The 15,812-nt window shown below is 39.3% G+C and overlaps 1 long non-coding RNA gene across 1 annotated transcript; it reads right to left on the bottom strand.

Annotated features, from left to right (window-relative positions):
• Positions 1-5,828: 5,828 nt before the first annotated feature.
• On the bottom strand, positions 5,829-11,846 carry LOC140455131 (uncharacterized). Its single transcript, XR_011952780.1, has 3 exons — positions 11,751-11,846; positions 7,124-7,167; positions 5,829-6,180 (listed from the first exon to the last, which is right to left on the bottom strand). It is a non-coding gene; the product is annotated as an uncharacterized lncRNA (long non-coding RNA).
• Positions 11,847-15,812: the final 3,966 nt, after the last annotated feature.

Genomic DNA, 15,812 nt, shown 5'->3' on the forward strand with positions numbered 1-15,812 from the left:
CACAATGAGACACTGGCTATGAAAAGAGTGTGCCCAGATATAATCTGATCATATAATCCAGGCAACTGGAGTCCACCATTTTCGGATCACTGCACAGCAAAATTCATTGGTCAAGGTGGTTAACCTTTCATGTGTTTAAGCACCTGTTTTCTCTACAGACCAATGCATGAGCAAATGAGGTTCCAAAGAAGCAAGACCTCTATGTTTGACTTTCTTTCTTTTTGCTAATTTCTGCAACTTTTGAATGCTATCTATGTTTTGACGATGCATAAGCATGGACAAAAAGGTTTCGAAACAACTTAGCCCATCAGCAATTGTCTCCTTAACTCATTCAAATAAAAGCAAAATACCGTGGGTGCTGGAGATATGAAATAAAAACAGAAAGTGTTGGAGAAACTCAACTGATCTAGCAGCATCTGTGGAGAGAGAAACAACATTAACATTTTGACTCTAATGATTCTTTTTCATAACTGAAGAGAGTTTGAAAATAATCATTGCCTTTCTATTGGCAAAGTGGGAGGAGGAATGAGTGGAACATATTGCAAGGGTGCCCAGAGAAAAGTAGAAAAGGAATGTTAATGGTGGTAAAGAAGACATTTTGCTGCAAAATGGGTGTTAACGATAGGTGCAAATAGTAGAAAATAAGGCTATTCTGCCAAAACAACACAAAAGAGATGGGCGACATGAGGAGACAAAAGTGGTGTAATCAAAATAAAGGATGTGGTTCATGCTTTAATATTATTGAAGTCACTGTTGAATCCTGAAGACTGTATCAAGCCCAAGTGGAATATGAAGGGCTGTTCCTTCAGCTTGCATTGAGCTTTGCTAGCAAACTACAGCAGATCTAACTACAGCAAATATTGACATGGGAGCAAGCTGGTTTGTTGAAATAACAAGGAACTGGAAGGAAACCATTCTTACTAATAATCTGCCCATCCTAATCTTTAAACTGATTTACCGTGTACTTAAAAAAGATCACTGAGTTCAGCTTGAAGCCAGCCAAGTCACCAGCCTTCAGGATCTGTATATTCATTCACTTTACTGAACTTTGAATTGTTTAATTTATCCTCCTACTCTGTAACTTATTTGTGCATTTCTATGAATTTCAGCGTGAGTGTGTGTGTAAATTGGAGTGTTTTTATTAGTTTATTTACACGGATTAAGTATGATCAGTAAAATTATGCTATATACTCAACCAATCTTCAGGAAACCTGTCTGTTTGTGGCTTTTACAGTCACAACATTTAACCAGTTAAACACACAGTGGACTGGCAAGCCCCCATGGCCTTTTAAAAGTAAAAGTCTTGTATTGAAGTGAGGAATGGAGAAAGGGGGGCCCCTCCTTATTTGATTTTCAAAGAAAAATTATAAAGAAGTAAAATACATTACTTTCAGTAAGAAGAGTCATTATGTTATCAAGAGACACATCTATATTCATTTGAAGCTCATTTAGCAATCATATTATAATTAAAAACACTTAAAACAAAAAATCCTACACTATCCACAAGAGTGGTTAAGTAATCCTGATGCAAATGATTGAGACCTTTAGGAAGGGTTTGTTTAATACAAAGCTTTAATTTGTAATAAATGTTGCATTTAACACCATCTATACATATAATAATTAGATTTATAATTTAAAATTCAAAATATTTAATGTTTGTACAATGGAGAATATTAATTTCATAAAAATCATTAATAAATGTCAGAAGGTTTGGCTATCCTGACCAATTAATAAAATCTTATTATTGAAAAGAAGTGATTTTGGAGACTATGGTAAAATCACCATCTTTAAAATTTCAAGACGCACATAGTCATGACTATATTGCCATTCCTGCACTGACCGAAATCAAAATTCTGGAACTCAATCTCAACAGTACTCTGGGATACCTCTACCACAAGTACTGCAACGACTCCACGTGACAGCTGATCATCACCTTCTCAGCTATGAGTGATAATACTGATCTTGCCAGTGATGCCCATATCCTATCAGTGAATGAAAAGGTATATGCTTACCAAACATAGCCTTCACAAAAGACATAGCTCAGGCTATATACTGTACACTCACCACTAACAGAAGCTTTGTTCACATTTATGTTTTAGATATTATGGCAAGTGTAAATCATCATAAAGTAGGCATGGACACTTGCATTTATCCCTGCTTATAAGGCTTATATTGGAAATATACCTGGAAAATACAATGCCTTCTGAATATATTATGATTTCCTTGACTCTCATTTGAGCACTTCCCTGGAAACTGTCACTCTAAAGCCAAACCTTCCAAAATTTGTCAGTAGTTATTTTCTCATTGCTTCAGAAGTTTTAATAAAGCTTTTTCCTTTTCACTTCCATGAACAAAATCACGTTGTATAAAATTATTTATTTTAGACATGGCCATTAGCTATTTAATTATCGGGTAGCAAGCAAAAAAAATCTTTTCATTCACACATTTTTCACTCAAGATGCAAAAACCAGCATAGAAAGCAGGAACACTTTTCTCCAGTCTCTGCACTCAGATTAGATTACATTACAGTGTGGAATCAGGCCCTTTGGCCCAACAAGTACACACTGACCCACCGAAGTACAACCCACGCATTCCCCAACATTTACCCCTTCACCTAACACGACAGGCAATTTAGCATGGCCAATTCACCTGACCTGCACATCTTTGGACTGTGGGAGGAAACTGGAGCACCTGGAGGAAACCCACGCAGACATGGGGAGAACGTGCAAAGTCCACACAGTCAGTCACCTGAGGCAGGAATTGAATCCAGGTCTCTGGCGCTGTGAGGCAGCAGTGCTAACCACTGTGCTACCATGCCGCCCACCTGCCACTGTGCCGCCCACCCTTAGATTTCCTTTCAGATGTCACACATTGAAATTGTTACTTAGAAGTAAATAATTCTGCTTTTTCTGAGTCAAACTCATAAAGTAGCAATTACAGTACCAGAACCTAAATACAGCAAGTAGGGTACAATAATATCAGTTTTCTTGTTAAAGGCTAGATGGACAAAGCTCAAAGTATATAAGATTTTCAATTACCGGTAGAATGGTGAAATGACTGTTTGGAGTACTTTTGCTTTCTTTACCAGTAATCCATGTGAACAGATTGTGAAAAAAATTGAGAGTATTGTGTTTTCTTCAATGTCAGAAATCAGTTGTGATTCTTGATTCTGACACTATGGCTCTTCACAAATGAGGAGGATCAATGTTAGCTATTGGCTGGTGCTCTAGTTTGGTATGGTTGGGAGAGTGAACCTGATGGAATGCACAGAATTCTTCTTTGAATCAGTGTTGTGCCTCCTTTAATTTAGCAATAGCAGTAGATGCCTAAGGTGGAATTATTCCCCCTGTAGGCTGTATGAGAAAATATGGCCTCCATTTTACACATCGCTGCGTTCCCCACTTCCTCACCCCTCTCATTAAATAATCAGTTGGGAACCAACCCACAACAAAAGTCAGCCATTTTACAATCAGTGGGCTTGAAATTGATCACTTAACAGGTTTAATTAATGCAAGGGGGCTGTCAAATGCCTTCATTTTCAGTCGTAAAACAGGGAAAGGGCAGGAAAGGGCTAATTTTAAATTTCTGCCTTCAACACTGTTTAGGGAGGGTTCTGCAAAGTCCGGCCGTATATTAGCAAGTAACTTTGGCCAGTTTCATCAGGTGTTCTTGTGTGTGCCAAACTGTTCTTGTATGTTGTTCATGTTTTTCTAGTTTAATTCTTGGAATATGAGCATCACTTTCAAAGTCAACAGTATTGCCCATTTGTGATTGCCCATGAGAAGTGGTGGTTTGTTGTCTTGTTGAATGACTACAGCTCACGGCACCCCACAGTGCTGTTAGGAATTTCCAGGATTTTGATCCAGTGACAATGCAATAACAAATCAAGATTATGAGTAACTTGATGAGGAACTTGCAGGGAGCGATGTTTTGTTGCATCTGCTCCCATTATCTTTTTATGTGATCAAAATCACAGCTATTGAAGATCTTGTCAAAGTTGTTGGCAACTGTTGCTGTTGTTAAATTGCTGCTGTGTAACTTATGGAAGGTACACACTGCTGCCACAGTGGGTCAGTGATGGAAATGGTGGACAGTTTTTGGGGAGACATTATATGTTCAGACAGGAGATGAGATACCTACTGCAAAACTCCCAGCCTCAGATCTGCTTTTTTGTTAAAGTGTTTATAATGGCTGGGAGAGTTAGGTTTCTCCTTGGGATGTTGATGCTAGGGGTTTCAGTAATGGCAATGCCATGAAATGTTAAGGGAGATGGTTAGATTCTCTCTTGTTGGCTGGGCCTTGTGTAGGAGATTTACTGGAAGAGGAGACCTGGTTCTGTTGGGCTAGTGATACCACAGCAGATGAGCGGAATGGAAAAGTGCTGTTATCTTAAGGGATGTCCTCAATGCATTCAGGGCATTCCTGCTTGAGGAGCCTCCTTCCTGACCTTTGTTCATATTAGTGATTAAAAATGGACTACATTCCTACCTGATTGCCCATATCAGCTGAATAGACTCAGTTGACCCTTAGCTATTTATTTTCTAATGGTGGACATGTTGCTGATTTTGAATTATGAAGGTGAGCTTAAGCTCCATCTCCGTCTAGCCTTTACCCTATTTCCCACCTCTCACCCTGTCTCTAACATATATACCAACCTTTTCCTAGCTACAAACAGTTCTAAAGGGTCAATTGACCTGAAACATTAACTCTGCTTTCCCTCCATGGATACTGAGAGAAAGTGAGGACTTATGTTGGAGGTCAGAGTCGAAATATATGGCACTGCTGAAGGGCTTATGCCTGAAACATCAACTCTCCTGCTCCTCGGATGTTGTCTGATTGGCTTTGCTTTTCCAGCGCCAAACTTTTCAACTTCCTTCCACAGATGCTTCCTGGCCTGTTGAGATTTTCCAGCAGTTTCTGATTTTGTTTCTGATTTCCAACATCGCAGTTTTTTTTGCTCAGTGACTCAATGACAGGCAGAACAGAATGTTGTTTAAACATTGAGTAATACAATTAAGAGACAATACAATTCCAGCATTTTTAAGAAGTGTACAATGAGGAACTTCTTGGCATGACTTGAGAATTTTCTTGGCCTCCCCTTTAAAGGGTCCCAGTGGAGCTGCTGTTTGTGACAGTTTTATTGCTCTTATTTGCAGTATCCACGTGTTCCTTCTGGTTTATTCACTACTGCTTTTGGCAGCTTGTAGGATCCTGACAGGCAGCATTTTGAGGGTTATTTTGAACTATTCGGCAGTTTTGAAACCAAACTGTCCAATGAATACATGGAGTTTAGGAAATCCACAACCAAGGCAAAAATGTGTATGTAAGAGTGAGCCTTGACAGTCTTACAAGTTCAGTAAAAAAGAAAAGAAATGCTGCTATTGATATTGCACTTTTAGTAAGAATTCAAAGTGCTTTACAGTCAATGAAATATTTTGAAAGTGTACTTAATATTGTTGTGCAGGATACTTAGCTGTCAATTTGTACCTAGCCAACATGGATCATGATAATTAATCCAATAATCTGTTTTTGTGACATTGTTCGGGGGATTATTATTAGCCAGGGCAGGAGGTTAATTTTTCTGCTCTTTGTTGAAATCATACCATTATATCCACCCAAGAAATCTCAGTTTAACATCTCATTTGGAGCAGTGCAACTCCAGTACTCCAATAGTGCAATACCCCAGTGTTACACTGCAGTGCCAGGTTGGATTTTCCTGCCCGAAGTCTGGAGTGGATCTTAAACTTGAATGAGTTTATTATTGATAGCTTCTTGATCCATTTTATAGAGTATTTATTGAATGCTTTCTTCTTTACAGAAAAACAGGCCTATATTATATTGACTGTATATTCAGAAGCTGGTTTGCTTATTCTCTTTCCATGTAATTGCTTGCATTAGCTTTGTTCCGAGTGTCTGGAGCCAAAATTCACATCTTAGCTTTGCCTTTTCTTAATCCTATCGAGGATATATTGACACTCAGCTGCAATTCTGTTTATTAGTAAATGAACAATTCTTCTGCATGGATGACTTGGTGGTGATAAAATAAGAGAAACCATCACCAATGGGCAATGGCCAATGGCAGGCGCATCAGAAACCAAATGTAACAGATTTAAAATAATTGGTAGAAGAAACAGTTGGGGGGAGAAGAGAGTCTTTCTTTATGCAGCAAGTCGTTGTGATCTGGAAATGAAAGGAAAAGGAATGAAATTCAGGGGTATCTTTCTAAAAAGGAATCGAATATATATTTGAAATGGGACTAATCTTTCAAAAAGCTAACATTGGTATTGTGCACGTGGGTTCATTCAAACCTGAAGTCATGTAACAAGTTGGATAGCCAACTTTCTTGTCTAACCATAAGAGTCTCAATGATTAAAGAGTATGAATTTGATTACATTACTGTAATAATTTACATCATATTTGATAATGACCTGCATCATTGTAGAGCTTATGAGTATGCTAGCTTCAGGTCTGTCTCCAAGCACACATATTAAATAATCAAGGGGTAAAAGGAAGAGTTAAAATAAATAAAAACTATCAATAGAGAAAAACTGCTCAGGAAACTAATGGGGCTAAAGACCAATACATCCCCTGAACATGATGGGATGCATCCTAGGATATTCAAGTCTCTGTATCCTTACCACGTCATAGGCTGCTCTCTCATTAGAGAAAGACAATTTGTGGTGACTTAACTTGAGGGTTACAATACCTCAGGCATGAGGAGAGGTTGAGAAGGAGACACGTTCATGCTAACCTTAGCCAGTGGTGGGATTGTACCTAAACTGATTGGTAGTACACTGCTTCACAAACTAACCATCCAGCCAATTGAGCGAAACCAATGCCTGAGGGTATTAAAAAGAGGACCAACAGAAATAGTCCGTATTGTACTGGTAGTAATCTTCCAAGAATCCTTAGCTTCTGGAAATGCCCAGACGAGTGGAAGAGTGACAATGTTACACCTTTATTTAAAAGAGGATGGAGACAAAAATGACTCTTTGGCCCATCAAGTCTGTACTGCTAAAGCTACACTAAATCTACACTAGTCTCAACTTCCAGCACTGGGCCCATAATTTTATGACATTTTATGTTTCATCCATTTACTTTTAAAGGTTGTGAGATTTCCTACCTCAATTACGCTCCCAGGCACTGCATTCCAGATGCCGATCGTCTCTGGGTGAAAGAAAATTTCCTCAAATCACATCTAAATCTCCTCCTTTCATTTTAAAAATATGCCCTCTTGTGATTGACCCTTTGGCTTAAAAAAAAGCTTTTTCTATCCACCATGTCCATACCCCTCATAATCTTAGAGACCTCAATCAGGTCCCGTCTCATCCTACACTGCTCCAAGAGAAAAATCCTGAGCTTATCCCGAGTCTCCTCATAGCTAAAGTACTCCATCCCAGGCAACATCCTGGTGAATCTCTTCTACACGACCTCATGCTTCTTATATTGTTCATGGGAAAATGTTTAAGCTGATTATAAAGGATGTAATAGAGCATTTAGAAATGTATAATATGATCAAGCAGAGGCAGCATAACTTCACAAAAGGGGAAATCCTGCTTGATAAAGTTAGTAGAATGTTTTGAGGAGGTAACAAGCAGGATAGATTAAGTGGGAAGCAGTGGCTATAACATATTTGGAGTTAGGCTAATTAATAAGGTAAGAGTCCATGGTGTAGGAAGTAGTATATTAATGTAGATAGAGGATTGGCTAACTTATAGAAAATAGAATTGTGATAAGGGGGCATTTTCAAGATGACAATTCATGGAACGTCACAGAGATCAGTGCTAAATATTTACGATATGTTATTGATTTGGATGAGGCAAGTGAATGTCCTGACACCAATTTTGCAGACCACACAAAAATAGATGGGGAGGCAAATGATGATAATGACACAAAGAGTCTGCAGAGCGATATAGACAGGTTAATTGAGTAGACAACCACTTGGTAGATGGAATATAATGTGTGAAAGTGTAAGGTGGTACACTTTGGCAGGAAGAATAGAAGAGCTGACTGGGGATTCTGGGACATAAATCACAAAACATCAGCATGCAAGTTTAGGAAGTAATTAGGAAGGCAAATAGAATGTTGGCCTTTATTTCAAAGGGGGTGGAGTATTAAAATAGGGAAGTCTTGCTAAAACTATACACTGATTGGACCACAGCTAGAATACTATGAACAGCTTTGGTCCCATTATGTAAGCCATGATACACTGGCATTGGAGGTGATTTACAAAATGTTCACTAGGTTGACCCTGGATGTGGAGATCACTCTTTTATGAAGAAACATTGAATGGCTTGAGCCTGTACTCATTGGAATTTAGAGAGGTGCCCTTATTGAAATGTGCAAGCTTCTGACAAGTTAGATATGGAAGGGTTTTCCCATTTGTGGAAGAGTCTAGGACCAGTGGGCATAATCTTAGAATAAGAGGCTGCCCATTTAAGACAGAGCTGAGGAGGAATTATTTCTCTTGGATGGTAGTAAATCTGTGAAATTCTTCACTGCAGTGGACTGTGGAGGTTGGGTTGTTATGTATATTGAAGGTGGAAATAGATTTTCATTCAGTAACGGAGTCAAAAGAAAAGGCAGTTGATAATTGTCAGGTCAGCCATGATTTCATTGAATGGCAGCGTAACTTGATGGGCTGAATAGCCTACTTCTGCTCTGACATCTTATGGTCAACTTCTTCTTTTCCCTGACCATGTCCTTATGATATCAGCACAGTGATTGGTGCTTACTGCACTCAGTCAAGTACTAGTCCTTCCAAAGCCATGTATAGTAATAGGTATCACAAATCATTGTTTTAAGTTTCCAGAATTTATTTTCCATTTTATACAGGGGAAAAAAAACCCAGGCAGAGAAAAAATAATGTGCTGGTGATCCCAAAACAGTTACTGCTGATTGTTAATGATAGTAACTGTGATATTCAGTAGGAGGCTCGAGTATAATATGGCCCATCAGTTTATCATATGTCAACATTGCAATATGCAACACTGAGTAGATCAGTACAATGCATCTGAAAAGTGTAAGTTACAATACCTTTTTTTACTCCTTACAGAACTGGCACTTAAAGCACATCTGTTAGAAACTCAGTTAAATTGAGACAATAATTTTATTTTGATGTCTCTTGTCCAGACTGATTTACTTTCAACATGCACTGTAGATTTTTCTCTCTTCATGTTGTTTCTTGTTAAATGTCATGTGTCCAGAATGTTGTTTTGTTCACAATAATATGTTTCAGTGAATAGTTACTACGTCATAAATGTAGTTTCCTTCATTAAAGGTACCTTTTCCATACTTGTACTTTGCACCAATTTACACGATGGACATATGAAACATGACTGAATGGTGGATGATTGTATATTTTCCATTAAACCCATTAGCCCCTTCTATTGAAGTTTGTCTTTTCTCTTGACCTACTCATTTTGGTTCGTTGAGATAGATTTTTCCCCAGACTGACTCTACCATCTCTATCTGCTCAAAACAAACATCTTTCTCTTTCTCTTTCATCTTGATGCAGCATTTTGTGCTTTGATACCTGATTTCTGATTTGCTGAAAAAATTAAGACAAAAAAGGAAAAATGGTAGAAAGAGAAGCACAGGAAACACAATTAACATTTCAAGTTAATAACCTTTCATTAGAGTCATGATTTGGAGATGCCGGTGTTGGACTGGGGTGTACAAAGTTAAAAATCACACAACACCAGGTTATAGTCCAACAGGTTTAATTGGAAGCACACTAGCTTTTGGATTTTTAACTTTCATTAGAGGATAGTGTTAGAGATGGGCTGGTGATGAATGGCTATTAAGCAAATACAAAACTCGGGAAAACATTTGCAAGGAACTTGCAGGGAAAGGCATAAGGAAAGGTCTTAAATAAGATGGAATATTAGTTTCAAGCAACTTTAAATTAAAGAAAGAATTTACAGAGAGCCTTTCATTACTGTGGTCTATCTCAAAGTGTTTTATATTGCCAATGAAATACTTTTGAAGGGTCATCATTTTTGCTCTGTAGGAAATGTAATGCCAAAGTGTAGTATTTGACCTAATTTGTAATTTAGGAAATTGATGTCAGTCCTGGCTCAGTGATAACACTGTAACCTTTGAGTCAGAAGGTTATGGGGTCAGGACCAACTTCAGAGATTTGAATATATAATCTTAGCTGACACTTTAGTGCAGTGCAAAGAGCTGGTTTTCAAAAGAGATATTAAACAAGATTCCTACATTCCTCTCAGCAGAATGCAAAATATTCTGTGGCATTATTTGCAACATTTCAGGTTCTCCTGGTTTCGTGTATGATATTTACCTGCTCATTTGACTCCAGCTTAATAAAAGATAGCAGTGGTCTTTAACTTGGTGCTATTTTCAGGTTGGTGTCGGCAGATTTGCTGCTGGATTTATTTACATTATGACTTTATTTTAATTCACTCTTTGGACATAGCCATTGCTGTCTAGGTTAGCATTTATTGACCATCCCTTGTTTCCCTTAGGAAGGCGGTGGTGAACTGTTTTCTTGAACTGCTGCAATCCATTTGGTGCAAACAATTTTTCCTTCTTGTTGGTTTCCATATTTAGCAAAGACACATGTAGCAACAGCAAAGACAAGTACATGATATAGCAGATGGCTGGGCACTCTACTTTTTGTCATTTGCATAAATGATTTGGATGCGAGCATAAGAGGTATAGTTAGTAAGTTTGCAGATGACACCAAAATTGGAGGTGTAGTGGACAGCGAAGAGGGTTACCTCAGGTTACAACAGGATCTTGACCAGATGGGCCAATGGGCTAAGAAGTGGCAGATGGAATTTAATTCAGATAAATGTGAGGTGCTGCATTTTGGGAAAACAAATCTTAGCAGGACTTATACACTTAATGGTAAGGTCCTAGGGAGTGTTGCTGAACAAGGAGACCTTGGAGTGCAGGTTCATAGCTCCTTGAAAGTCTAGTTGCAGGTAGATTGGATAGTGAAGAAGGTGTTTGGTATGCTTTCCTTTATTGGTCAGAGTATTGAGTACAGGAGTTGGGAGGTCATGTTGTGGCTGTACAGGACATTGGTTAGACCACTGTTGGAATATTGTATGCAATTCTGGTCTCCTTCGTATTGGAAAGATGTTGTGAAAGTTGAAAGGGTTCAGAAAAGATCTACAAGGATGTTGCCAGGTTGGAGGATTTGAGCTATAGGGAGAGGCTGAACAGGCTGGGGCTGTTTTCCCTGGAGCGTCGGAGGCTGAGGGATGACCTTATGGAGGTTTACAAAATTATGAGAGGCATGGATAGGATAAATAGACAAAGTCTTTTCCCTGGGGTCAGGGAGTCCAGAACTAGAGGGCATAGGTTTAAGGTGAGAGGGGAAAGATATAAAAGAGACATAAGGGGCAACTTTTCCATGCAGAGGGTGGTACGTGTATAGAATGAGCTGCCAGAGAAAGTGGTGGAGGCTGGTACAATTGCAACATTTAAAAGGTATTTGGATGGGTATATGAGTAGGAAGGGTTTGGAGGGATGTGGGCTGGGTGCTGGCAGGTAGGACTAGATTGGGTTGAGATATCTGGTCGGCCTGGACGGGTTGGACTGAAGGGTCTGTTTCTATGCTGTACATCTCTATGACTCTATGACTATGATTGTGGTACCAGATCCTACCAGATTGGTTGGAGAAAATTACCTGGGTCAGTGCAGCGTATTGCAACAGCACTTTCAGATTGATCCAAGTATGGGAAAGCCAACTGCTGGAAGTTGTTCTTTGTTCTGCTTACCTTTGATTTTCTTCAACTTGATTACGTTGTCCTTGTATTAGGGCAACAGCAATGAAAGCACCTGGCATTGTTGGAGCAGCTGAGTGCAATGAACCTACATGAGGAATATCAGAAATTCAATTGGTGCATGGTCACACTGCTTAATATCTTTTTTCTATGGTGAGCTCACTGCTACAGCCTGGGCAGTGAGATTTGCAAACATCACTCACTTTCCCCAGGTACAGAGTCCTATTGACTGTATGCCCTCATGTTAAAAGCATGATAAGATCACTCGGTTAAATACATTGAAAGTAAATGATTCTACACGATCGATGTCCAACTCATCTGTGATCATTGCTGCCACATGTTTGAGGTCTGCGCCTGGTTTCCTGAAAGCTGATAGGAGGCCTGTATTCTAACATGTGTGATGTGATTCCTGAGCAGTCATATTGAAGACAAATGAGGCTTTACTGTTGGCCGTTAAGCAACAAGAAATGGAGGTATCCGAAGAGGAGGATGAAATGCCTCTATTTGGACCTGAAATATTACATCTAAAGCAGATGCATACATCACATGCCTAATCATGAACATAAATTGGGATACTGCATTGGGGGTACTACTACCTTGCTACTTCCATTCCAGTCACAAAATGAAACATTGGGCTGAAGAGCCGATGTTCTCACATGCTTCCTGTACTGATTGGAACCAGATTGACCACAAAGTCATTGATTGGGATTGTTAACCTGGGACAATCAGGAAAGTCCTGGTTGACCAATGCAAGCAGGAGATTAGAACCTCCTCAGTTCATGTGACTGACTCCAAACTGACTGGCTACAGCTGGTGTACTATGCATAAGTAAATAAAGGGTGATTTGGTGATGGGATACTAGCCTCTGTGCAGTTACTTCACTTACACTTCTCACTAATAGCAGCTCCATATCCTTGTGCAGCTAGGAAACCTTGGAATGAGTTTGAGAATTAAATAATGCAGGTGACACTTTAAATTCCCCTATGGTTAATTCTGCTTTACAAAGTTTAGTTGGACTAATTTCATGGCCATCGATATTGCCATGATTACTTGTGACCAAGTGTTGTAATATACAGGTATTTTTAGTCAACCTGTCCAAGGATATTATAGTTGTGCTTTGGATCTGAGCTCCTGGATCAGAGGTAGGGATACTACCACAAGACCCCCAGTTTAGTAATATACATTACTGGTCAATATATGAACTGTACTTGCAGCATAATTTGATGCCCGATGTCTATCATCATTAAGCCTACTGGTGCTCAGATTAATCCAATTTCTCCTTGAAGAGTCTCACATCACCCATAAGCGCACTCCACCCTTGCAAAGAAAATAAAAGAAATTTACTCCACCAGTGTGAATAGACTAGTGACCATTTTTCATTTTTATTGTGCAATTGCGATTTAGTGGAAGATGGAACAAAATCCTAAGAGGGAGTTCCCATTTTCCATTCTATTTCCACCTCCCCTGCCCCCCAACATTTTATGTGTACTTTTGTGAAATTTACTCTGTCAGCCCCATCAACATTTAATCATTGAGTTAACTACTGACATTTCCTAGTCAGCCCATTAGCCTTAATCTGTTACACAACTATCCCCACTATTGCAATCCACTGTTCTTGCCATGATATCAGCATAGTGGGAAGTTGTGACATCCCCTCCCTCAGATCCCCATTCCCTCTGCTACTATATCAGACTCTATCTTTATATCATACCACCTCACACCTGACAGTCAATATCCCCTCTGCATTCCAGCATAATGGCTCCAATCTCCACATTTGAGATCCCCATTTTCCACAACATGGCATGGACTACCCTGATAAACATCCTCTCACCTACTTCATCCCAACTGGCTACACCCCCAGGGACTGACTGTGGACTGTGAACTCTGGGCTGATGTGTGAGGAAGGTCGCAATGGAGGATGGCCTAGCCACTCGACTGATATCTCTACAGCTCCCTGATTAACTTACCTGTACTGTCTGGACAGGCCAGCTTGACCTGGGCAAGAGACTGTGGCCCAGTGCCCATACTACTACGAAGACTTAGCTCCCCAGACCCTGACTGGTCTTAGTGCCTGATTAACTGTGGTCAACCCCTTGACTGAAATCAGACAGTCCCCTCGACCAACTGTGGTAACAACCCATTAATGTCTTCCTTCACTGACTGGGGACTTTGGGACATGGCCATTTTGTTGAATCACATGCAATGTGTTTGACATGCAAACTGCTGGCACATAGCATAGGTAGCACTGTTGTAGCATGATGCCCTGCACCAACACATCCAAACTTTGATGCCTAACTTGCTGTCTGCACTAAAAAGGAAGTACAGGGAGAGATACTATGAACAAGCAAGAAAACACAAAGTGAGTGAATACTAAGAAAGCAAACTAAGAGAATACATCGTTTGCATGTGGATGAAATGGGTACATGTCCCTGTGTACAAAGAGTTGGTGAGTTCCAAAGTGCAGTGGTTTGTGCTGAAGCGTGTTCTGAGTTAGTCTGTGATCGGCCATGATGATGTGCTGAGGCTGGTGATCTCTCCATGATGGCTTCAGTGGACTGAGAGTGGAAGGGGTCATTGCCCATTGAGTGTGCTGGGGAGTAGTAACCAATGTGAAGGTCCAGAAAAAATACCAGCAAGCTTCTCCTAACTGCTCAGACTTTTCAAGTAGCAAATTGGTGCCTTCTAGTTTCTCATTAATATCTGGGACCCTTCCAATCTGCATAGACTGAGATGAGATCAACTAATAATGAGATGTTAATATATGCAAGTTGGGCCCTTGATCTTACAAGCAGGATTGCTATTGAGCCAACGAAACCTTGAGGGGAAAGTCAGACTATTGTTTTTTGACATTGAGAAACTCATTTGTCATTTTTATCACGCTCTTGCAAATTTCTCATCATTGGCAACTTCATACAACAATTAGGAAAATTCCACCTCATGTCTCCACCCACTGTTGGTGTGTAATGTCAGTATAATTGGCAGAGTTGGTGTAACATAAACATCACCTAACATAGCCTTACAGCAGGCAACAAGTTCCCATTGACATGAAAACATGAAAATACTGGAAGTCTGCTACAGGTCATGTTAGAACTTGAAAAAGCCTAATTGACTAATATTTCAATTAAACTTTAACATCAATATTCCCATCTGGGTCCTAAAAGAGATTAAGTCTGAACGTATTTTTCTCTTTCAAATGCAAAGTGAATTGCTGTGTATTTGCAGGAGGATTTTGCCTTATTTTATATCAGAATTCTTAATCATTAACTGAAATTAGGGGAAGTAATGGCTCACTGTATTATTGCTAGACTATTAATCCAGAGACCCAGATATGGTTTAAGTCCTGTCGTGACAGACATTGAAATTTGAATTCAATAAAAATCTGACTTAAGGATCTAATGATGACCAGGAAACCGTTGTCAGTTGTTGGAAAAACACATCTGATTGAGGAAGGAAGTCTGCTGTCCCTATCTGGTATGGCCTACATGTGACTCCAGACTCTCACCAATGTGGTTGATGTTTAACAGCCGTCTGGGCAATTAGGCATGGGTAGTAAGTGCAGCCTGGTCAGCAATGCCCATATTCTATGAGTGAATTTTTAAAAAAAAATCTCACCTTATACTTTTAAAACACACTACCACCAAGACAAACACAAAAGCATTTTTCTTCCTGGAACTTCCAAATAGAGTTGCCTGAATGTGTCTTTTCTTGTTACTATCGTGCATTTTCTGAAACATTTTCATGAAGGACAGTGATTTTTCAGCACTAATATTTAGAGTAATTTCTCTTAGCACTTTTCTTCCATTGAAGTCAAAAACCTTTTGAAGTTAGTTTTTCAGTTTGGCTTAAACTCTTGTTTTCCCAGACTGGTACTTTCTGCAGACTACAATTGAACATTGCCTTTACAGAAAATAATCATGTTTTGTCATTTTTTTAATATATGCACCTATGAATTCCTCCAATTTTAAGTGTTCTTCATCTTTTCATCTTCTTTCACCAAAATGTTTTGTTTGAAGTGCACCTGGATAGACCCAGTATTCACAACTCATAGTACTTACT

This window comes from Chiloscyllium punctatum, chromosome 3 (genome assembly GCF_047496795.1).
Source record: "Chiloscyllium punctatum isolate Juve2018m chromosome 3, sChiPun1.3, whole genome shotgun sequence".
Taxonomy (NCBI): domain Eukaryota; kingdom Metazoa; phylum Chordata; class Chondrichthyes; order Orectolobiformes; family Hemiscylliidae; genus Chiloscyllium; species Chiloscyllium punctatum.